Raw genomic sequence first — 26,481 nt, forward strand, 5'->3', positions numbered from 1 at the left:
TATGCAACATACAGTAATCTTCGAACCGAATATGTTCAATGCTGCTGCTATAGAGTGGTCAGTCCGCTTTTCCAGTCCAATACACACTTCGTTATTGCTACTGATGAATTTCGATACAGTTACTGCAGCCCTGACGGTCGATAATAAAACACAAGCCGAAAGAAATATGTGTGTGTGTACTTAAAAAACAAAGATGCAGCACGATGATGCTTTTGTGTCCAGTCGACAATTTCTTATTTTTTTCCTATCGTAGCACGTTACTACTACAGATGCCTGCAAGCCAGACGTTGGCTCCCTGGATCCTTCCTCTTCGCCCAAGAACGAATATACGATGCGTGCTTTTGTTGCACTCTTTTTTGTCTGGCCGTTGGTTGGCAACCTTTTTGCAAGATATCTTTAGTAGGCTGTAAGCGCCTTCTTTCTACCGAAGGTTTCTAAAATTTAGAAAGACAGAAATAAAATTTACCGTTGGAAACCATTCCACAAGGTGTCTGTTGAAACTCAGTTATACTTACTTTTATGCCGCACAGTATCCGAGGGAGGGGATATTGACGAAAGTGTTAGGTCTCGAGTTTGGTCGTGTCACGTTGAATTGGTTGTGTTTGGATCTGTAGAGAAAAGGAGAAAAAACAACAATTATTTAAAAAAAAAGGTTGAAAAGCTTAATATTAGATTTAATATTGGTACACTGGCACACTAAACTTTGTAGTAAAGTTCCATCAATACACCCTGCATTTTGTATTCCAAATATCCCACAAATGCCACATTCTATGCAGCAGTGTGCGAGCGCAAAATCTCGTAGAGGCGGGTAGAGCGTAGGAGGAGGAGAAGGTATAGAGTAAAGTAGAAGGTGAGTGAATGTTTTCTAATGTTGGTGAATGATAGTGTAAGCTTCTCAGTGTGCGCTGAACACGAGAGCAACGAGCAACAGCACCTTCAATGAGCAGAAAATGAAACGAATGAGGTCAGGAAAACGGACGAATGAAAAATACGCACATAACCTACTTCGGTGAGGGGTGTCTATGCTACTGTTTCTAGCCACTTTTCGCATCATTTCAGAGTGCGCATTGGTTGAGCAAAAGCGTCTAGATTGTCTCATTTTTTTTAGGAGAATAATTATCATCTTGTGCTTGTTATAACAAAACAATAATGTTATTACAGATGAATTCAAGTCGTTCTTTTGCACATTTTCTTTAAACGAATCGTTGGTGATTTATGTGAAAATTAAATTACGCATATCAATATATCGTTAACTTAGTATAAAATTACCCATAGTTGGTACACTTTACATAAACCAAAACACAGATTTTTTGGTATTTTGTATGGATTGGTATTATAAAACCAATGAAAATTCCTTATCCATTGGTTTATGCATTGCTTTGGCTTATCGCCCCCTACTAACAATTGCTAAGTTTCACCCACCCAATACACCCGATGACACAATATGCAACGTATTAGCAGAAAACCCAAAATGAACAACAAAAAAAAGGTAAATGGATTTCCTCCTTTTCCTGGTAAGTTTTTCTAACGCTCAGTGGCGTACAGACATCAAGTAGAAAGTAGCGAAGTAGGAAGGAAAATTTGTTGTTTAACATGCATATGCACACGCCATGGGAAATGGGAAATAAGCTTAATTCCGTTTCGCATGCATCGCACTTTCAATCATGTGTGAAACTTTTTTGTTCCTGCTTTCCGGTGTTGTAAGAGAAGTGAAAAAATGGTTCTTTGGTTACAAAATTGTAACAAAATCTTCTTCGTGACTTCTGTTAGTTGAACTTGCAGGTAACAAATACTTCAATTTACACCACAATTCATTATAAAACATTGCACAAGAATGATAACTAATTAAACGTTAATTATTCTTCATTGTTCAAAGCCTAAAAAATAAATCGCGGACTAACTAACCGCGAAAAACAACAGCACAAAATTAACCGAGGGAGAAATCGTTTACGTAACCATCATGCTACCGCTACCCAGTAATCCTCCACAGCAGACGCCAGACGAACATAAACATTGGTGGCCGACAGTTATGCTGCAGCCGCCCCTTTTTCTGATGATAATGCATTTTCACGCACGCACGAATAGTATTTAATAGGAAGAAAACGCTACATTGGTATACCCAGCAGCAGTGTGGCAAGGAAACGCAATGCGAAAGAAAAATGCACATAATCCGCCACACCACGCCTTACACTTCTTCTCCACAATCCGGTGTGTTGATGATCGTTTACATATACATTGCAATACTTTGGGGCTATGCTACGTTGGCTTTACTTTGATCGTAAGCGATTTGCATTTGATATGCTATGCCGTAATGCCGTAAAGTTCTCCAATCCGCCATAAGTCTTTTGTGTTTCCATTCCGTATCGATATATTTCCTTATTTAGTATTTTAAAAATTCAATTTCAAAAAAATAAGTGAATACAAATTTATGTTTCAACCGACAAAACGGCAACCGGCAAAAATTCATTTTATGACAACACACGCTGCTTCTTATTCTTCTTGGCTTAACGACCTCTAAAAGGTCATGCCGGCCATCGAAATGACTTACTAGACTGCCGATACCACGTAGTTGGTTAGTCAGTCCTCACTACGGAGGGTCGGATCGGTCCGCCGGATGGGATTTGAACCCCGGTCCTACCGTTTGAAGACCGGTGCCGCTGTCGCCTACACCACCGGTGGCCCGCACGCTGCTTATAATTCATGATTGCTAAAAATGCTGCGCCAGGTTGTTTTAAAATACTTTTCAGAACCGAGCACACGCGGGATATGGTGCCCTTTCACGGCTCAGAGAAGGAAGTGTCTCCCAGCTAAGATACGCTAAGCAATACCAACAACCGACACGAATAAAAAAAAACTTTTTACTAATTTTTTTTATTCGTAAAGGACGGCCAGGCCGTATTGCTACTTTTTACTCAGTATTAATTAATAAATTTGCCAGTTCTTAGAACAGGTTCGTGCCCTACTTCAACCCTACAAAAAAAGCTTTTATTTTTAACAGATGTTCGTTTTTTTTTCATGGTCAAACCACCTAGAAAAACCATTCTTAATGTCAAACTATTGCCAATTTCAAGGTGCCTGTATTTCCTTTTTGAGATTTCCTTTTGAAAACATAAATTTCTTAAAGTTAAGAATTTAAATAATTGCGAAAAGTTTTTGATTGGGCTACGGATAAACTCGAAAATTAGTTATGCTAAATACAGAGTTGATAGATTAATTAATTAATTAGGCTCGCATCATTAGCAGATTGAGGCGCAATTTACTCGAATTCATTGTTACACAGTTAAAAAAAACTTGCAAAAGACTAATCCAAAATTAGTAAACTCCTTTGCGGCGCGCATTGCAAGGCAATCGACAATTCGACCTACCCCCCCTCCCCCTCAAATCTTGCAACGTTTCCTATGACTCATCACCATTCCAAACGGGCTGCGCTGCCTTAAGGGAACCTAAAGAAACCGGAGTGCGATAACATGAAATGTGTGCGAAGAAAATTCAACATTGCTTTAACCAAAGCTAAAAGCACAGCAACGACGATGCGGAGAGCTTATCTAGATGATTGGTATTATTTGCGGATGAATCAGTCGCCCCCGCTCGTGTGACTCATGGGAAACCAGAGAAGCAACAGTGAAATTAATGCTCGCCCAAAACTCAATCGGAGGGGATTACAAATTGCGGTTTCAGGAATTAATGTTGTACTTCTTCCTCACCGTATTTTGAAGTAATGAACGTAAATCAATCGCTTTCAAAATAAAACGCGTTGCATCGATGACGGTGATGCTCTTGTTGTACAAATAATGATGGTGTTTCGAAATTTATGTTACTCAAAAATGTAGCATAAGAACGCAGAGCATAAAACTCAGAGCACTATTTTTTGCTCTTCCCATGGGTGATTTATAATCCATAATAATACGTCTAATGCTTTCCTGTGCTTCCTGTGTGTGCGTGTGTGAGTAGAACTGCAAGGTATCCACCACACAAAATCCAATTCAACGGAGGCCTACGAAACAAACCAATACACATAGTAGCTACTAAGCGTCGTTAGCTGATCTCGGCGAGCAATCTTCTCTTTTTCATACTCTTTGCCTGCTCGTATGAAATACAACCTTTTGCTGCTTTGGGATTAAAGCGCATATGCTTCCTACCTTTGCCGTACTACTTGCCGGAAATATGTACGCCTGCGGTCAAGGGTATGCATAACCCGCCATTTTAACATGAAGGAATTTATTAAAAGGTAAAACGTAAACGAAAAACATAATAGAAGAGAGAGAAAAAAACTCAAAGAGTGTAGAAAAAATGGTACATTTTAAAAGCATGTAAGTCAAACGTGAGGAATAGTCCTCGCACACTATGCCAACGTATCGCAGGGTTGTTCAGACAGAATTAAAGTGAACAAAGATTCAAAGCGAAGAGCAGGAAAATTAAAATTTGACGAATATTCGGCTGAAGTAGATTTTTCGTAAAACAATCATCCATCCTTAAACATATTAACAATCAATCTCACTTCCTATTGGCTCAAAAACAAGGAATTTACTTTTCTTTTCCTGGTCTCATTTGGTAAGGAGTTACTTTCATTTATAGTGGGGTATGTTCCTCCATCGTTAACGAAAGTGTGTATGTGCTAAGGTGTTAGTACTGGTCTTTCTCTTGCCTTCTATATTTGTATGTGTGTTTTAATGCTTTACTGAGGCCGCCACTGGGGGGGGCCACTTTTTTAACTCGCCTTTTTGTTTACATTTATTATGACGTCGCGTGACCTTCTTTCTATTTTACCCCCTTCTGCTGGGGAGCCCCAACTCCCACCGAACCAGCAGTTTAGCAGCCGAGAAGAAATCCAGCCCCACTACGATAACCTACTTTTCAGTCGGACACAAGAGCGTCGTGCTGCTGCTGTAAACACTGTATTTTGTCTTTTCTTTTGCAGGCTTTTCATCATACAGTGCGAGCGCGCGCGGGGGTCATCTAGCAAAGGTGGTGCCAGGAGAAGGAGGTTCTCCTTCCATGGCCATTGTCACCCGTGAGAAAACAGGGAAGAGATGGCGGCGCACTGTTAACAATGTGCGGTTTGTACTGTGAAGTGTCGTTGTTTGTCGTGTTTCTTCTCCTATTGTATATTAATTATTGTTTCTCGTTTTTTTAAAAGATAGGTGTTTCCTTCAGCTTGCTGTTGTGATCCGGGCCTTGCTGTACAGTTCACAAAGGCCAAACCCGGAAAACGAATTTGTGAAGCGCCACCAAGACCATTTAAAAACGAAACAGTGGGAAGTGGTAATTCATAAATTGGAATGATGTATTTAAGCTTTTAAACCTGAATTTATTTCCATTGCACAGCACATATTACAGTGACAATGTTATAGAATTTATAAAATTATTCACAAGAAAGCTGGACGAATACAGCTGCTGCAGGTGTTTGAAAGCATGGAATACTGTTTTCTCATATCCGCACCAACACAACGTATATTTTGAATTTTCGACAATGGGGTGACAGCTGTCACTCACAGTTAAGAGATCTCCAGCATCCTAGTCACTAAGGAGATCCATCGTCTACTAAGAGATTTCGGAATGAACAGGCGTCACACACCAAGAGATATTACCGTCAAAAAGCCCTTATTATTTAGGGAATCTTGTCGTCAGGGCCCAACAATTTCCAAGTTCGGATTTTACAAAAATTAGATCGTAAAGTTGTTGAACCCCCTACCAGAACGTATCATATTAATGGCAGTTCTAGTGCATATAACTTTAAAAGTGCAATTTATAAGTTATTCCGGAAAGTTATTCTATTTATGAGGTTTAAAACGATTTGCACAACTAACTGATATTATGCAATATATGAAAAAAGGAAAATCATCACAAGCTTCTTAACGGCAAGCTGCTATAAAGCTCATGCAAATACATCGGTATCGTACTGCCGTAAACGTTCTTCTTTATTCATTTCCTCTTCGATGAGAAAATAGCAAAACCATAACAAAAATAAAACTGCACTGCACAACAAACCCTTCTCTACAGTCCTCACCCGTTCTATGTATGTAGCTCTAGGTATGCGCTGTTGTGTATTAAAATAAAATCTCCAAGTATAGCACCTCGAGCCAAAACACCCGATTTGCGGGACCATTTGCAAGCGAGCAAGAGAAGCAGTGCACACACACACCCGAACCATAAAACCAAGAACGGGGTTGTTGTGCATAATAAATGAATCAACTTCCCTCTCATTGCGCAGACCAGACCCCCCCCCTCCTCCTCCCCAACCCTTTTTCCCTGTTTCCAATGTGAAAAAAGCAAATCGCCCTATGCCATGCATACGGGACGGATGATCACACCGAAGTGCACCGTGTGCAAGAACTTTGAAGCCCATTTCTTCCACTGCGCCTGGCTTGATGGTAGCGGCCCCCAGGGGCTAGGCAACCATATTGAACGCAGCTCACACCTTGAACTTTATATAGCGTAGCGATGGCCCTTTCCGAGGGCCATTTTTGTTGTTTTCTTTGACGTCGTGCACCATAGAGCTTGTGGTGTATCTTCTTCAATTCTAATTTCTTTGACCACGGGGGAACTATCTATGCAAAAGAAGCTACACACCTACCACCAACAACAACACACCACAATGAACGGTCAATTTTGCGGTGCTTCTTCGGCAAAGGCGACTTGCGGGCTTTGCTGACCACGATGATTTTTTCGCAATGCAATCTGTAGTACACGATCGTGCCGATGTAGTGGCATGGGGGAGAAAGGAGAAGCTTGGAAACCAGGTATAAGATTTCCACCCTTCTTTTGCACACCCTACACACGCCACAGAACAATACTGCAGCGCACTTCAAGGCCAATGACCTTGAGGTGAGTTGTAGAAGAGTTGAAGTTTTTTATGGTTGATTATTGAAATCTAACTAATTAAACAGTTCCCTAATGTGTTTCCTTGAGAATCAATTCGACTTTCGTTAACGTATTGTACGAAACATCTTAAATAAAGTCCTTTTTAGGTAGAGCTGCCGCTAAAGTTCTTTCCGACCATCGAATGGGTACTACACTTGCTGCTACCACGTAGTTGGAAAGTCAGTACTCACTGCGGGCGGACGGTCCGGGTGGGATTTGAACCCCGGTCCTGCCTTTTGAAGACCGGCGCAGCTGTTGCCTACACCACCGGGCCCCGCCTCGGTGCGCTGCCGCTACGTCCTTTATTTTTCAAAAGCGACAACAATTTTCGATCTTTAATGGAAGAACCGGGTGGTGAAATGGGATTCATCAAACACACATGAGAGATGCAGTTCCTTCTTTTTCTTTACCCCCCACTATTTGCTAGGAACACCATAATTATAGAAGCATCAGATGGTAACCGATTCTTTGCTGTAAAAGAACGGTGCGTTCGTTCATTTCATCGCAGAAAAATACGGACAACATTTTTTTTGCAGCATTTTAATATACCACACGACTACTTTTATTGATAAGACTACGTCTTAGCAATGCCAAAGTATGTTAGGAATCGTCCGATCGTAGATGATAAAGGATATGGTATGAGACTATGAGATTTGAGACTTGGATTTTATGCATAAAAATGGATGTTCGCTGAGGCAGTGGAATACCACGATTTTGGCAAGACAATGCTCGCTAATGGTTCTAACAGAAGAGTTAAACAAGCAGGGAAGCCCGTAATTAATAAACAATCTAAAAATATATGAAAGTTCCATGAAAATATGGAATATTGGTATCGACACGTAATAATTCTCAGAAGGGATTGGCTAAGGAAATTATGATTTTTTGAGGATTCCCGTAACGTTACGCGACAAAATTTGTTCAAGATACCATACCTGCTGCTGATATTTTCTCTCATTTAGTTAGGTGGGTGTGCGGTTTGCAGCGATCCAGCGGTAGAGGCAGTCCTCCGTAGTAAGGACTGACTATACTACTGTGCCCGAAAAATAAAGTGACTGCGTTTTTTTTCTCTTAAATGGTTTTCTTACTAGGCCAAATGAAGATCATCACCTTCGAAGTAATCCCCTTCCGATGCTATGCACCTCTTCTCCCTCTCCTCGAAGCAGGTGGAAAATGCGGATGCTGGGATGCCCTTTGGGTTCTCCTGCCGTCTCTGCGGCTTCTATCTCCTGTGTCACATAGTGTCAAAACCCCGAAGCGGCCGTTTTAGTTTATTGAACAGCCAGAAGTCGTCTGGTTCCAAATCTGGCGAATACGGCGGTTGCGGAATAATATGGGTGCCAGTTGTTGCGAAAAACTCCCTCAAAATGATGGCCGTATGGGAGGACGCATTATCGTGGTGCTAAAACCAGCTGTTGTTTTTTCACAAATCCGGCAGCTTTCGCCGGATGGAGGTTCCGAAAAGTCTCGTATCGTTAACCGACCGATTGACCACCAAATCCTTGATTTGGACGACGTGGGCGTCGTCGGTCGAGGTGCATGCTACCATACCCCCCTCCCCCCCCCCCCCCCCCCCCCCCCAAGCGGTAAAAAAATAACTGCTGAAATACAAATTTTTTCTGATTCCCAATTCTAAATAATTCCCAAACGTAAGTATACTTTCACACCGAATATAATTGCAATCAGAATGCATGATTTTCTTTAAAAATGTGAGGTAGAAATAAAATATTTGCAATACCTTTTCAAAATTTTATCTTTTGACAGAAGATGACAGAAGACGTTTCTGTCTAGTTCTACTCAGAAACCCTGTAATTCGAGACAGAAGAAGAGTGTCAACTTCTCTATCCACCACCCTCGAATATCACCAACCAATATCTTCCGAAATTCTTCCTTGCTCGCATAAATCGGGCAATGCGTGTCGGATTTCGAAATTGAACCGGCAGCACCACTCTCTTTCATCAAACCGCGAGGAAGACTGTCATGTTTCACAGCACAGATGAATCACGGCCGAGAAAAAGGGCAGGTGGTGGTAATGATAGTTGGTCGATTCGTTCGCCCTTCCTCCTTCCCTCCCACACACGCTGGTTTACTGGACCGGTGGTGTTATAACCAAAAACGCAGCGAATATAACAAATCGTGAAACGGGGTGACATACACACATACACAGGATAGCCAAAGAGAGTTCGCGGCGCACAAGGAAAATGTTAAACGGAAAAGAAGGAGAAGGAAACAGATAAGTAGTTAAGGGCAGCAGTTAAAAGGGATAAAAAGGCAGGTTAGCAGCAGCCTTTAGCAAAGCATATGGGAGAGGTCTGACAGAAGAAAAAACCACGTAGGGAAAACCAAATCGACGATCAACGTGAGAGAAGGGCTCGTGTGTGTGTGTGCACCACCGCTTCTCCGCTTAACCTAACTCAACCGTGATACCATGCGGACGTGGTTCCTGTACGTGTACGTGTGCGTGTGTGCGTGTAGAACCGAGACGATGGTGGCGGCGACCGTTTGAGGTCATTCAACTACACAGATGAACTCTGTGGGCCGTGTGCGTTTGTTTGTGGTGTGCTGTCTGCCAGAGCATGGGACTCGGCCCACGGGTACGGTAACGCTTTAGCACGGCGTGTACACAACAATGTGAGCTTTTATTTACTCTTCTCCTTCCTACAGGAGACATCCGCCGCATGATGAATGGGATGGACGGATGATCCTCCGGCCTAGTGCGCGCGTGCTGCTGCTTGGTCGATGTGGAAACACATCATGGCATCCCACAGAATTGGAACCGAAGAAGCGAAAATGGAAGACTAAGGTAGGCTTGCAGGAAGGATTTACACGCATTGCCAGTGCGAGCCAACATCATGGAGACGAATAATGGTGTTTGACTGGATTTAGAAGGAACTAAGTCACACACACACAGACAAAATGGTGAGGAAATCCTATTGTAACCTTAATTTGCAGAGATCGAAGTCTCAGTAAGCATTGGAATGCGTTGTTACGATTGCGTGTCACTCATGGCAATCGATCTTTTCACTCTCTTTGTGGTAGGCGTTTTCCGAACATAAGGACCCCCTTTTTCGTCTGCTAGGTGCGCTTTTCCGTTCTAAAAGACTGTGGCCCGACAAAGGCTTCATCGGTGGTCAGCTGGTGGTGATGGTGCTGGTTACCGTTTTCCGTTTCTATTCCCTACTTACGACATTACAGGACGTAGGAAACTCATTAAAAATGTGTCGTTAATATGCTGGTACCTTCTCGCTTACATGCACCAACACAAATGTGCAAACCGAACGTAAGCAAGCAGCAGCAGAGGTTTAACACGTCCCACATACGCTCGTATAGAGACAATTCCATGCGTAGATTATACGCAGATCTATGTATGTAGTTGTGTTGTACGTTTCGTTAGCCTCTTTACACAGGTTTGCGTATGTGATGTTCTACAATTCACGTCGTTTCCCCGACCGCCTAGGGGGTTTTAACATTGAAAATGGCCAAGGACCCCAAGGCACGAACAACGAACAAAACCACACACTCGTACACAAGCACCAGAAGGCACAAGCAAATGACGAAAGAAAAGCACCATGCGGAGGAGGCGAATGTAGACGAAAGCATAAAATTACACACATACACACACACATATATATATATATATATGCTTTCAAACAACAGTTTTCCCAACACAGAACAACCCTTCTCTGCTTCTCTGCACGGGCCACCACAGCCAGCCAGCAGTTGTGGTGGTGTTATGCGAAGAGGTCCCTCGGGATTCCTTCATGGGATCGTGTCGTGTCGGGTTATGGATCTGCTGTTATGTGTGCCGTAGCTTTTCTTGCCCATCTGTTTTCCACGGTGCTGCGCCGCGGGAGCGTTGGTAGAAAACTGGTAAGAAGGCATTGGCTTCGCGATGGGATAGTTTCGATTTCGAGAAATCCAGTGGAGGTAATTCCCCAGCGTACGGCACACTGCGCCAGACCAGTACACTTGAGCGTGCGGATAAGTAAAACCATCTCCCTCCCGTGACACAGGACAATAATTCTCCTTCCTGGGGGGTATACTTTTTTTTTTCAAAATGTGAAAAGTGAATTGGATGAAAAAATGTAACATGACATCTGTTTCTGATTTGTTCTTAGACTTTCACAACTTTCAACGGATTATTTAAATATGATATTTTATGGATTAAGTGAGAAAGAAAAACTTTGCAAAACACAGCAAACCATTCCTCTCTCTCTCTTGCATTGACGTACTACTGTGATGCCTTGAGTAATGGCCGTATTTATTCTAGCGTGTTCGCGATCGTTTAGCTTGCGACTGATGTGTGGCCTGTCAATGCAGAAGGGGCTTTGTGTGCGAGCGTGGCTAAACATAGATCTAACGAAAAACAAACGTTTGCGCAAAACAGACGATAAGAGAGAGTGGGTGCTTGTAATAAGCAGGGGCGTTCCGAGTAGTGACGAGAAATTACTTCCAAGCAACGTGTGTAGGCATAGAATAGAACGATCTTAAGCTAATGATTACATGACTTACTGTAAATAAAATTCTTTTACTTATGATGAGTATCGATGCATACATTAAATTAACGAGCACATTTCATGATCGCAGTAGCTACAATGTTGAAAACGAACGAGAATCTACACCAACTACATCCACAGCAACATATTCAGTCCAAGTCGTTATGACCCAGAGTGTCAAACAAACGACACGTGCCTGCCCCCTTTCGCTTCCTACCGTCTTCACGTAATCGGACGGAATTTACGACGTGATAAAGAAAGGGCAAAATAAAGAAGATACGTCACACAAGGCCAGCACAGACTTGGCCGCGGACCGCGCGTGTGTTGTGAAAGAAGCAGCAAAAAAATGGGACACACACATCACATCACCCCATTACCCCGATGCGCCCTACAAAACTTCACAGTCCTTGTCTTCGTCTGTCTGTTGAAGGATGCCGTCCGTTTGTTGTCCATCAACAAAATACATGCGAAAAGAGCATACGGGGATTGCGTCTCAACTAACACGCAATAGACGAGTGGTGGAACCAATTAGGAACACAGTTACATACACACATCCCCATGTGGACGCGACCGCTGCAACAAACAAAAAAAAACAGCACAGTGCACAAATACACACCATGCGCCAGCATTACCGTCTTCGCAGTAGAAACATAAATAACGCATACATTTACAGTTGCGATGGTGACCGTTCATCCGTTGGTGGTGTAGTGGTATGACAACCAGCAGACGACTACGTAGTGCTGTGCAAAGATTAGAAGCGAACAAGACTGCTTCGATGGTAACCAGGTCCCCAGGTCCCCACACACGTACCGCGCTGGCAACCGAAGTAGACAACGGAAATAGGAAAATGGGTAGAAACGATGGGGTGGAGGACAATCACCAGCTGATGACGTCTTTTTCGAGCAGCTCAAGCTCAAAAAGGTGGAGAGAAAAAAGGAATGTGCATGGGCCACAAACTGTTTGCATTACGTCGCATCACACCACAAGCTATTTATCCAACCAACAACTAGCGATAACACAATGCGTGGTGATAATTGGAGGATGTGTGTTTTTCACCAAACAAACACACAGCGCGACCTGTCACATGATATGGAACTGGTTTTTCACTCTGTGTAGTACCCTTCAGTTATTCCTCTTTCTCTCTCTCACACAAACACACTCGGGTGTACCTGCCTATACTGAGCGTACTGAAGATTATTATTTTTATCGCAAACTGAAGTCATTTTGCGCACAGTTTTTGTTGACATGCTGCAGTGTAGGGAGGTATTCGATTATCGCGTCACTGTTGTCGACTCTCCGACTACCAATTGGTGCTGCTTCGAGTGAACACTTTTCAACCGAGGCACTTAAACAAAAGCAGCAAACAATGCTGAGGGGGTGTGGGGAGAACAGTCACGCGCAGAACTTGCGGATCACGTCTGTAAGAACAAAAACATTTGCACCATTCACCACACCACCACGGATCGAATCTTGGCAGCTTTGTCTGCCTCTGTATTTCTCTTTCCTAACTCACAAGGGAATGTTTCTCAATTTGCATGCCAATAGCGAACAAGTACCAACGGGACTTGACCAATTTTTCATTTCATATATAATACACTTGTAGCTAATGGCGAACAAAAGGAGCAACAAAATGAATGATCTGCCGGATAGTCGATGAATTAACGGAACAAACAAGGAACAGCAGTGCAAGAGTATTACACGCACGAAGAAACATTTTTGTTTTCAGACATGTTGTGTCTCTACGACTGTGGGACACGCACACACACACACACATTTACCAATACACTTGATCATACGGGCACAAACACACACACATACATGCACGTACATTTGATTGCTAACGAGTTTCACTTCATTGTGGCACAGCAGGGGTAGCAACAGAACACCTACACACAGTTCCGTGTGTATGCTGCTCTACAATGAACACACTTTTCGGTCAAGTCGCAATATAAAAAAAACTCAAACACGACGGGGACACACAACGATTTGCAGAGATCTTAGTACGATCCCACTTGATATTTCCTTTTGCACACGATGAGCTTTCTCAATTGAATATATCTCGCTGTAGCTGCAAATGGGAACGTTTCAATTGCGTAAACGACCAACCTTTATACTAAGCGACATGTATGTGCGCGCGATTGGCAACCCACATTTAGTACGACATCATATACGTATTTCATCATCTCGGTACTAGACAGCAAAACACCCGTAAACACAACAACAACAAAATATACGATAATTTGATCGCACATCGCTAAATACTTTCATGCGGGAGTACTTTTGATCATCATCATAAGCAAGCCACGGGGGGCCGCGGATAGGTGCAAAAAACGAAAGGAAAAAAAACTGTTTCGCCCAGTTTTGTACACAGTACACGCACGCACACAATTACACATCCCGGAAGTAGCTCGCTCGTCTCGTATTATACATACACTCGCACACATTCACACATGCTTTAGTTGACATTTGCCAGCAGAACATCGCAATGGGCAATGGAATTCACCCCTCCCAATTCTCTGCCACACACCGTAACAGATTGACCAGGAAAGGACAAGCGAGTGTGGTGGGACAACGATGACAAGACCTTCCACGAACTGCTACTCCACACAAACACACACGCACATACGGCTCTGCACACAAAAAGCACATGACTGATGGATGGAATTGATGGAACGAGCGAATGACGACGATGATGATGACGACCATTGCTGCTGTTGCTGCGCTTCACTTGTGGCCTATCCCCGTAACCTAACCAACCACATTCTTGCAACACACCAATGAGCATCTCGTTTTGATTGAACTTTTTTTTTCAGACAGTTTCGTGGATCATCTCCACACGCATATGATTGCTGGAGAGAGGCATAATAGCTTGGTTTATTACCATCAATTTACGTGACGGCACCGCACAAGAAAACAAGCTCTGCGACGGCTCTGCACGACGACGACGTACTCTAACGTACCACACACCGATCCGCAATGCATCCAAGGTTGAACAGGGCGCGCACCACACACAGAGAGCTGCTACCAAAAACCAGCATACAAAAAACTGCGACCAACGCAACGGACAAACACACACACACACGGCGCGAGAAGACTGGCTCGCTTCTTCCCGAAAGATCCGAACGATTTCACAACTTAGCTCGAACTGACGGACAGGCTACGTCGATTGCATTGCTCGAACCTACCGCGCGCTGTGCTGAACACGGTTTGTTGGCACTCTCTGTCTCTTGCCTTGCCTGTTACCTTTCTCTCTCTCTCTCACACCCACTTTAGCCGTAGTAGCTATTGCTATCTCGCTTTAGCTTGCAGATAAACGGCTCACCCCAGGCAGAGTATTACTCAGCAAATATTTTACTCGCTTCTATGCCAAATGTGTGTGCGAGAAAGAGATGTAAAATCGCGCGGCTCGCTCTTTTATGCATGCTTGATGTGAGTTTTTATTTTTCTCATGTGAGCAATGGTACGCATATTCTCTTTCTCGCCCGCTGCTCTTTCCTCATTTTCTTTGTGCTGCTCGTTCTTGTAGTGCCATGGATTTCCCCGTACAAAACACACACACACATGCACTGTTCCTGATCTCTTTGTGTGTGCTGACTGCTGCTGCTGCAGACGGTTTGTTTTTTGTTACTCTTCTTGCTTGCTTTTGACCGCCCCTGATCCGTGCCTTGCGACGGCAACGATGGCGGTGGCTGATGTGGAGAGCGCGTGGGTGCTCTCCCTTCAACCCGCTTCGCACACTGTGGGAGACACGATTAACTTGAATTTCCACACACGTCACGGTACACACGGCACACAAACATACACACACACACACACATTCGGAAGACTGCACGGATGGGTTCCTCCATTCAAAGTTGAAGAGCTGAGTTCGTTTCGTTGCGCTCTGCAATGCACTAGGCAAACGGCTGCGACGCGCAGTACGAAGATTAAAGCTGACACTACCAACGCGTGTGAGCTAGCTGCCTGTTTCCAAAGTACAAAAAGAAGCAAAGCTGCCACCATACAGAAACGCAATTTAACAACATTACAAAAAAGGCGTAATAATCACATACCGCGACTTAGTGCGTAATGGACAAAGTGCAAGAAGATATATTTTTGCAGCTGTTAACGGAAACAAGCAACTTAAAGGAAAAACTTTCATCAATCTTTTTTGACTGCCGTAGGCATGAATTTGATGACAACAACGAAAAATATGATGGCGTGATAACTGTTCGCTAAATAAAACTGCCAAAATGATAACGAAGGCCCTCCACACTTCGCTCGTGCACTTTTACACGCAATCAACATAAAAAACAAAACATTTTTTATCGAAGTTATTGTACCCCTTTCTATTTGTTACTCACAGACGAGAAGCCTTACGTTTCAACATCACGAATTCAGTGAATGTTGTTGGTTCATCATCATCACCATCGCGTTGTGACCGTTAAATGGCGTCAGTTCCGGCTAATCGCCTTCCCCGCAGGCACAGGGCAGGAGCCTGTGATGACAAGGGAGAGCCGACCTTATCAGAGAAAAATAGTCAATAAAAACAAAGGAAAAGAGATAGAAGCACCCAATTGCTGCTGCTCCGCAGAGAATGTGTGTGTGTGTGTATGGGTGGAGGACGACACATAAACAGGTTGTGACGCATAAATGCTTCACACAACAGTCCAAAGCAAATGCGTGTGTCTTCTGGAGCTATTGAAAAACATACGCCAACAAGGAAAAACACGACCAAACTTCAGAATATTATTTTATGATCAGCCGTTTGTTTAAAGTCGAGCGACAAAAGACTTATGATAGAGATAGAGAACTGAGGACACACGTTTTGAATGAAATAACAAATGATGAAGATAATATTAGCGAAATGGAATACAAAACAACGTAGTAATGGACCTCAACAACCTATTCTCACATCTCAAACTCATAACGAAGTTTAGTTCCTGGCCTAACTTGTTCCCATATATGCAATGATTCATTTGACATTTCGGGACTTTGATAAGGCGTCTCCTCCTGTTCTCTTCGTGATAAGATAAAATGAATCATGTATTATCGTAAATGGGATTTGAAGCGATCCCGATACGATAATGCATGATTCTTATCTCTTTTTGAGTTGGTGTTGGTGGAACTGTCCGAAACAATCATTTCAAAGCAGCAAAGATTATTCAAATGCAGACATTAACACGGTAGAGGAAATTAACAGATTTTCTTCTTGAGAGAGACATCCGGTTTTTCACACGCTAGCCGTGTAATGTAAATAGAAGAACAAATTTAAGATGATACGTAGACATACGCAGTCCGCAGTTTATAAACTACGCTATTAATTTACCTCCAAACGAATTTAAATTGCGTCCTCAAAACCCAAATCCATTCTTTTTTCCCCCCTTTTATACTGAACCTACTTAACAATCACAGAATTTTCCCTGCGTAAGGAATGACGACGAATGCTTTGTTGATGCGACAAGTAGGGAAAAATGTTGCCTTAAGTGCTTCACAAAGGCAAGTCATCCTTAGTTTCGCTCCATAGTCTGTTGTTGGTTGTTAAACAGAATTGAATAAGCACTCTTCGACCCCACATAAATATCACTACATTCAACCAGAGAGACCGGACCATCATTATTATGTCCAAACGCGTATAAAATTAAAGCGACGATGGCCAACTATTCCCCGGTGGCAAAACATTGCAAATTTTCTAAAAGAAACCATACAACTGTTCAACGAGCAAGGAAGTGAAAAGCTTGGGAATTTCATTTACTCGCCTGCTTCACCTCATTATAAGGTACAAGAAGATAATGCACTTTGTTGTCTTGGGTTTCTTCAGGATGGAAGGGATCCGTCTTTCAATCTTACACTACTGTTCCGAAGAGGGATGCGACACAAAGGATGTTCCTCATCGGAGTTTCCTTGTCTGAAAATGAGAGCTAGCGAGAGGGCTACACTGTGTGCAAAAGCTCCAAAAGACTTGTCTATGCGTTTTTCACCGGTATAAGTTTTTCCACCCACTCAGTGTCCCAACCCAACAGTGTCCAGAAGGTGGAGCGTCTTTCTTGTCTGCAGAGAAGCAAACAGAAGTAACTAAACCTTTAAAACCACAACCCGACACAACGGGAGAGCGCCAGATACATTTAATTTCCTTTGTCGCAGGTCATGGTTAGAACGAGATACACCCACCACCAGGGTCTCTTCACCTCTTGAAGGGTGAAACAAGGAAATGGTGGGTGCTACACAGTTGAACTGTGGTTGTTTGAAGCCATTTGATAACCAGATGGATTCTTTTCAGTTCAAATATAAATTCCCCATATGTTTACAAAGCTATAAAGAACAGTCAACTGGTTCTTTTGAGTCGTAAAGAAACTAATAAAGATTGTGAGATCTGGAAGAAAATGTCAAAACTGTACAGATAACGATATTGCTAAACTTTTTCTAAACACTTGAAATATAGTTAAAGATACAGATTTGTTTTGCTCACTTATTTGAGCTCTTTGTGGGTGTTGACGATCATTTGCTACTTCACAATGGGTATGGACTGATTTTATAAGGTCTCCCAATACAGGTTTGTTCACAGAAAATCGAATGTTAGTTCTATCACTAGCTTTTTGGAGAATGTTTGAATGCCTAATCCGCAAAGTCATCCTGAGACAGTTTTATATAAAATGTTCTTTCTGTACAGATTATTAAGCATCGTTTAGGCGACTGTTTTGGTCTTCAAGAATCAAGTTTGAGTCAGTTTTTTGTAAAATAAAATATTATGAAACAACTTCTACTAACGTGAAGTTCAGTTGAGGTTTAAACAATTATTCCATTTACGCACAGACTGGTAATGCAAGCGGGTTTTGTTGCAAATAAAGCACGGCGCACCAGCAATGGAATCGAACAAAAACTACCAATTTACATCAATCAAAGCATGATAAAATGGTGCAACGTAGCCGTAAGCCGATCTAATGACACTACACACTGGCATTGTTGTAGAGACAGACAAATATGGTCATCACAAGTACAAACGGCGATCGATATAACAAGGAACGGCTGTGCGCTGTGGAACAAAGAGAATTGAAAAGAACCTCGCGTTCGGGAGGTTGCGTTGCTGAAGAGAGGATCATCGTTGAAAGAAGGAATCCAATCAACGACCATACTTCCGCCGCGCAATAACACAGTGCGCCACACGACGGAGCGGTTTGGCTCGCGATCAAACGGAAGAGACGGGGAATCGAACTTTGTGTGATGATGATGTACAAATGGATAACTGCACGACATGGCACGGCGGGAGATAGTGACCATTACACTGCCGCTATCGGAGGGCGTACTATTTAGTTTGCCATTTTTAATTTGTTTGCCCAGTATATTTGGAGAAGTGATGTTTGAAGCTCTCGAGACTTCACAAAGGATACTGCAAACGTTTGGTCGAATTCCCGGACAAAAACTAGCTGACACAAGTGCGCTCGATGTCGCGAAACCAAAGCGCGGTATGTGGCATCTTTCCACTACCCGGGGACCTTACCTCTGGGCAAAACAAATACGCAACAGCTCTGATACGACTACTACATCAACGGAGGACAAGATGACCTTAAATAAAGCGACAAGAAGGTGTACAGTCTGCGACGCGCGAGAACACTAACACGAAGCGAAAACAAGCCCATTTCTGCGACGCTACACATAACAGCAGCGCACCACCCAACTCCGAGGAGAAGGAGCATCGCGAGTTTTGTATTACCTTTTGCCCCACCAACAAATACGCGGACTGATGATACTCCACCCGGTTTCTGGTTGCGGAATCTCTGCTAAATTTTTCATCCTCAACAACAACACAAATGGCAACTATTTTCTATTCCGCAAAAAAAAAACACACAAAACGCAGACGGTTCTCTCCGATCGTGGCGCATGTTTTTCTCCCGACGATGTCGGCGGGTACAGATAAGCATGGTGGAGCCATTAGAGAAGAAGGGACGGCCCCCGATAAGAGCGCCACATACGTTGTTGTGCATCATCCATCAAAAGCTTCCAGTGTGGTTGTGTAGCATTGGATGTAGAGTATTATTTTTCGATTTAAATCAGCCTAGATTGAGGAGAAGAAAGGAAAACCCTCTAACCTCCCCCCACCCATTTTCATGTTGTATGTTTGTGGTGTTTAGCACCCACTTTTCCAAAATCCCTCTACTTTATTGCTTTTTTTCTTCTCATCGCTAGAGTAAGCTTTACAGGTGTGATTTTGGATGGTTTTTACTTGAGGTGGAGAAAATCTAAAACTCTCTACCTTCTACGAGCAAAACCATGGGAGGGTGTTACAACGTCCAGTGAGCGAGCGAGCGATGCTGAAGAAAATTCCTTCCATCGACCTTGTGTGCCAACAGCAGCGGGCGAGTGGCAACATTAAAAGCCGTTAGACCACAAACAAGATTCTTTGGGCGCACGACTCGAGAAAAGACCACACGACGACACGAGTAGAGTGTGGCTCGAGGCTGTAGTCGGGTGGTTGTTCGTTCGCTTGCTTGCTTTCCGGAATAAGCAGCTACAATTCTTGGCATGTGTAACTGGTCCACAAAAAGAATGCAGCATTTTAGGTCAGCGCAGCCAGTTCAGTCCGTTAGATGTGTATTTTTTTTATAATCAATTTAAGTTGTTGATTAGCTATCAATAAGGTGGTGGTCCAGCTTACCGCATAGAAATGTCAATCTGAGCGTATTTGTAAATGAATCTAAAAATAAAAAGAAACCAGAAGAATATATTAAACAATCTTCGAACATAGCATTTGGACAAGAGTTAGGTGACTTTCATAAAGTATCTTTAAGCGATATAGAAAATTTCATCATCAAAAGACAATACTTCCCAATCGATAATACATTCGAGATAAAAGTTATGTCCAAAACTGACAAAATCCTCTTAGGCACGTAAGCGGGAAGATATCACTTCTGTGCAGCGAATTACTCTTTTTAGTCTCTAATCATAAGACTGGTATAGAACAACCTGTCCCAATATCATAGACCACTGCTAAGGGTTTATAGCGCCTAATAAGGAAGTAAACTGAAAACGATTCCACAACCGAATAGTATGACGCCAAAGTAAAAAGTATATTAGTTTACTTTAGAATAATGGAATGAATTGTCGATAGTATAGGCAAGTGAACGTGTTTTGTTGCGTTCAAAATATATTAGTTATGCTTGAGTTTCTGTTCCTTAGATATGCGGAAATCACGCAAACGTACGTAAGAATATGAACACACAATTCGTGACCAAAGAAACGATGATAATTGAATCGTACCTGCATTGCTTGAAGGCAATCCACTGATCAACACTAGAAACACTTGGACACTTATACATGGATTAGTAGACAAAAGATATGAATCTAATTTTCCTTCCTGTTTGTTTTCTGGTTGCAACGGTATATGCCTGCTGACGGGGTAAATACAGTTCCTGGACAAAACGGAAGTCAGAGCAAAACTCCCTTTTCCGTCACTGAAATACCGCTCGCTACACGAGTGACGCTTCAAGGACTAAAAACTGTACCACATGGACGCGAGTTCATGCTTGGGTTGTTTGACTTTACCAACCTATGGATATCCTGTTCCAATAGACGTATTCTCCTACCCTGTCTCTGGCGAGTGTGTGTTTGTTAATTCACTCGTTTTATGGCGAGATCACACGTACTCAATTCGCTGCAGGTGGGGAGAAGGTTCCTTCTCTCTAATGATCGACTGAATCTCATCATTTTGTATGTCCGGCAAGTTCAAGATCGTCCAAGTCCATCAGAAGTTCAACCATTTTTTCAGACTGTCTCGACGACTGATGCATCGCAGAATAATTTTGATATTTTCGTTTTTCCATTCCTTCCAACCGACAAACATACATGCGGACTTGGTTACGGGCGGGCATCTTCTTGACAGTGGGGTTGGATTCGTTTTACTTAGCGGCTGGACGAACGCGCATCAATCGAATATCTTTCCTTTTCTCATGCATATAGCTTGAAATCATAAAAAAACGGCCGACGTTTCGGAGCCGGTTCCTTCCAACTACAGCACTTTTTTTGGAGGTTATAATAAATGAAAAAGACCTTCAGAGGTCGTTGAGTTCTATTCGATAGGCGAATGCGTGAGCTACATACTATTAATAATGAAAAAAGAAGTGAAGTCAAAATAACGTCCTTTCTGTTTTACGCCTCTGCCTCTGTGGAGAGGAAGTAAACCGCATTGTGAAGTTGGTTGTGTGTGAGTGTCGGATAATCCCACGTATAACAAAAGCCATGCACGATTGCTCACCCTATAGGCTGGTATACGACCAGCGCCACGTGTTAGTGTAAAAAATTGTAACAAGTTTCTATTTCTATAAGGTACAGATCGGTTGCAAGTATAAAAACTACAAGTACTCAAAATGGCTACGAACAACAAGTTTGCGTAGAGATGTGGTTGAATCAATAGAAATTCCTTTTCGAGCATTGCTGGGAGAAATGTTGAATGGAATGTGATTTTGAGTTAGTTTTTCTATTATTTCACCAGCACAATCTACTAACAATTTCGACTGAACTAAACTAAAATAATTTTCATGGCTAAAAAAATTGCAATGTTGTTTAAAGTTATTTCTTTGGGGACGGCTTCCTTCACACAACTCTTACATAAAATTTTAGAATTTTCTTATATTTTTTACCAGATATTTGAGAGTTTTAATCAATTTGAGAGATTCTTCTGCTTAGGTAACATTGCAATCTAGAACGCTTATCCTATGCTTTCCAAATAAAAACTTACAAATCGAGATCGAGTAATTACTATCACGAAAAGAACAGACAAAAAGGGAAATTGCTGAGTCAGCAAATACCTCAATACCTCAAAGGCATATGTAGTGATGTTGTGGCATTTCTACGCATTACACATTATTAGCCTAGAGACTAAAAAAACTCATCAGAGCACAAACCGTCCGCGTGAGCACAATAATAATTTAGAAATAATATCTAGAGAAAGCAGGATAAAGACTTTGGTGCGTATTGCGCTGTCCTACGATCCTATTTCATCTCCATAACAACTTAACATCTCAAAGCAGTAAAACCACACTTTCGATATTCAATACTGCGTTTTTCTGCATCCGTTTGTTCTTGCTTCAAGCAGTAATGATCGTTTCCCATTTCCTGCTCTTCGTTATGCATTCGTGCTGCGATACTGGGTGCTGTATGTGTGCGCGGAAAACCTTGAACTTTGTAGTACATGGGGGGGGGGGGGGCGTGTTTGGTGGTGAAATTATTTTATTGTATATCTCATCCCTCACGTTATCCCTTGCATCTCTGATACACACGATGGCAACATCTTCCTCGTGACCGTGCTTGGCTTGTACGCTTGTATGCGCGCTCGCCACGATTCGTTCTACTATGCTGTTATATTAATTTCCGTTCCGGACCAACTAGTTTTTCTTCGAGTGCGGTGCAGGGCTTCTCCCCAAGCTGCCAAGACACAGCGCAAACAATGTGCAAGCATCGTTTATAATAAAAAAACTGCATTATCGCGAAATCGTCCACCCTACACACCCCCTGAGCAGAGACGTTGTGTGTTTCTGACGCGATTAACGAGCGGCTTGATGAAGAAGGTTGCTGGTATACTATGGCACCACACACGCAGTCGCATCTTCCTGTGGCATCAGGGGTCATGGTGCGAGAGGCAATGGAAGAACCTGTTTTCATGCCATGTCAGAAACATAGTTTTTCATGCAGCTTTTCATCCAACCAACGTCAGATCCTGCGGCATCTGCTGCGCATATATGTACGTGTGTTTCGGTGTCTTGTGCCATTCGAAAACGAAGACAAGTGACCGTTTATCGCATAGAAAATAGAGTAAACCGCCGCCCACTATCAAAAGAAAAGAGGAAAACTATCAAACGAAACTCTTCACAGCCAGAAGTTGCTAAACATTTGCTTCGCGAGAAAAGTGTTTGCCAGTCGCCGAAGTCGCAAAACACAACAATTAAACACATACTTTTTCTACTTGTTTGTTGTTGTTTTGTGTCACTTTTCTTCCTTCCCAAACGGGGTTGTCGGTCACGAAGCGGTGGCACGTGATTGTCGAATGAAATGCCTGGGAGGGAAAAGAAAAATTTCCAACACTTTTTACCAGCCTGCACACACGCGCACACACACACACACAAGGTATCCTGTGCCGTTCAGGCACATTCATTCGCACGTGTCAACTTCGTCTTTCAGACGGTTGTGCGTGGGGCCACGTGCGTAGGGATTGAAATTTATGTCAGCTTTGGCGTTATATTATCCTTTTCATATTGTTTGCAATTGTTTTTTTTTCTTATCCCATTTCAGAATAATTAGACAAATAAATGAAATCATTCAAATTAAATTAAAATTCCCTCTGATACAAACTTCTCATTAAATGCCTCGCAGGTTGGCAAGTGCAGCTTTTACCACGTGATCTAGACAAGGCCAATACCAACCAGAGGCGATGCATTACGTTGGTGATGTGCAATCACATGGGACGAAATGACAGGTGCAGCAGCAGCGTACACACAGCTGGACGGTACCATATCAATTGCACAGTCCATTTGTTTCCTGTGCTTCCCTCTGCTAATCAGTTTGCTGTTTTAAGCGTGCTAGGCAATTTTATAACCACACACTATCGGTTTCATCATCATCATCATACTTTTTGCGTCTTGTATAAAAACCTTCGAAATGGTAATTGTGCTTTAGGACCAACTAAAACAACTCTCTTGGGTTTTGTTGTTATCCGATGGCAATGACGCAGCACAGTGCTCTGTAGTCGGCGGAGACTCAAGCACAACCGCGTCAAAACCGCCACAAGAGCGATAAGACCGATTAGGGTTTGGTTTGACCCTGGCAGAGGATTAGCGCGTTTATGCCTTCGACTGGGTTTAGAGAAAATCTGGATGTTAAAATTACAACTAAAATATAAAACTGAGGCTGTCAGGCTTGGGAAAACACTTAAGAAGTGTGTATCATCACGTCGAACCGATGCTCTGTATTTTCCCTTTTCCAATGTTCGCTTCAACATTGTTCGACTTTTCCCCCTGCGCTTCTTCTTACCGCAGCAACACACAGAATCGAGACGCATTCGCCGTCAAACGCTATTAAATCAGATAACGAAGAAAAACGGTGTCAAGTGGCGCGCATGTCCCACCGAACCTCTTAAGCGCCATGGTGCTTGTGCTGGGCATAGTTATCCACGCATACATTCACACTGTTATTTCATTAGTTTCGAGTTTTTCCTTTCATTTTAGCATTTCCTGGCTCCGTTTCTGTAGATGGTTAAAGAAACTAAATGATTTTCCAAAAACGGATCAGTACGCCGCATCACTTCTATCGTTTTTAATCCTTGATGGACTTAAAGATAGTCCTGTTGCCTCTTTTTTCGACACTGAGTGCTTAAAACGTACAAATGATACATCTTAAAGCGGATGTACGCATCCAAATGTAACTAGACGCAGGCAAAAATGGTAGGTTTTGTCTGCTTCTTCCCTTAGGTAATATAAAACTTTTGCAAATTAATAGTGATAAACGATAGCTGAGAGATTATCATACTGTTTTACAACGTATGTTGGATAAACAACACTTTCTATAATATACAAATTTAAAGCCCATAAACACACAGTCACTATCTCTCGCACACAAGCAAACTGACGCGCGCACAACGGACACTGTTTGTTTCTCTTTCTATCACATAGCAACAAACGCACACACATACGCGCACGCACACGTCCATGATAAGGAAGCAGATGAGTAGTAATGGTAGTAGTGGTGTAGTATATGTCTACAATTACTTCATACGAGCGAACACATTCACACACAGCACACGGTGGCTGAACGCACGCGTACTGTTGACTTCAATAATGCGATTGGAAGTTAGTGTGAAGAGAGAGGAAGATCAGTTGCACAATTTGTTGATGTGTGGGTGTGTAGTAGTAATTCGTTGTTTGTGTTGCACTCGCGGATAGCAGCAATGAACAAACAGTCCCCCTTTATGCTAATCCTTTTTACACCACACGATATCACTTGCACCTGCAGTTCCGTTAATCATCCCGATAACCATAAATAGGAAAACGATAAGCAAACGTTGGACTGATGATTTGTCCAACATGAGATATTCTATTATAAGTTGTGTATTACCTGCGGGAGAAACAAGAAAAAATGAAAATGCAAATTAGAATCATGATATATGATGGGAACAAATGTTAATCTTTCAGAGAAGTAGAATTAAAGATCATAGCAACACACTTTATCGATCGTGGTTTCTAATCTCACGATATATTTGGCACGGAAACGCTGGCTATGAAAATCGCGAACACTTGGCTTACAACACGACAGTGGATGTTGTTTTTCTTGTGTGTGCCATAAGAAGGAAAATAAAAAAAAAACTCCCAAATGGACCAACATATTCGATTACTGTCCCGCTACGCGCAGTGCGATAGAGCGGTACAACCGTATCCTTCTCCCATGTAGCTCGCTCTTTCACTCCTATGTTGTGAGAGGCCATCGTGTAGAAGAGACACGAAAAGAAGGGGAAGGGAGAGGAGTGGATGACGATTTTTCCTCGCTTACGGGAGGATGTTGCAAAACCACAAACAATATTGCCAATATCTTCAAGGAACAATTGCATTAGCAGCAATCGCACTAGCGAAAATCCCCGAGCCACACGGATTGGCCCCAAACGTCGTGAAACCAAGGCCACTCCGTATCGTCCTTGGACGAATAGAAAATGTGTACGCCTTCGATCGTGAGCCACAAAGCAGAGCCGCCATGTTGAAATCTACCTTCTCGTATTCTTCGACCCACAAAATGGAAGGCTAGATGAGGCGAGTTTTCTTTGACCCCGATTTGCGACTTGGTTTGAGGTGCTTTGGTGCCAATTGCGACAGTTTGCTACGTACGTACCTTTGCTGGTTGTGTGGAAATCAGAAATTGATATCAGCGTACGATCCAAAACGCAATTTATTTGATGACACGGCAAACCCGAGCACGAAACCTTCCGTCCACGAACACTGTCAAAATTTGGGTAAACTCGCTGCTCGCGTGTGACAGCGACCTCTCCTCACCAGCCAAGCAGCGAACGGGTAACGCTTCGTAACGGCACCATGTAGGGGGAGACACCCAAGCAACAAATTGTTGAAAGCTACAATTCAATCATGGATAACGCATTGCAATTATTATAATTTAA

At 42.7% G+C, this 26,481-nt stretch overlaps 1 protein-coding gene and 1 long non-coding RNA gene across 3 annotated transcripts in view; one reads left to right on the forward strand and one right to left on the reverse strand.

Moving 5' to 3' along the window:
- LOC126558700 (probable G-protein coupled receptor Mth-like 5) overlaps positions 1–26,481 on the forward strand; it is a 200,865-nt gene that overhangs the window by 94,283 nt on the left and 80,101 nt on the right. The window lies entirely within an intron of this gene.
- On the reverse strand, positions 328–26,365 carry LOC126559888 (uncharacterized). Of its 2 annotated transcripts, XR_007607042.1 has the most exons (4): positions 26,199–26,365; positions 19,987–20,025; positions 516–608; positions 328–434 (listed from the first exon to the last, which is right to left on the reverse strand). It is a non-coding gene; the product is annotated as an uncharacterized LOC126559888 (long non-coding RNA). The 2 variants fall into 2 exon arrangements; XR_007607043.1 differs by lacking the exon at positions 19,987–20,025 and having other exon boundaries at positions 26,199–26,360.

This window comes from Anopheles maculipalpis, chromosome 2RL (genome assembly GCF_943734695.1).
Source record: "Anopheles maculipalpis chromosome 2RL, idAnoMacuDA_375_x, whole genome shotgun sequence".
In the NCBI taxonomy this organism is placed as follows: Eukaryota; Metazoa; Arthropoda; class Insecta; order Diptera; family Culicidae; genus Anopheles; species Anopheles maculipalpis.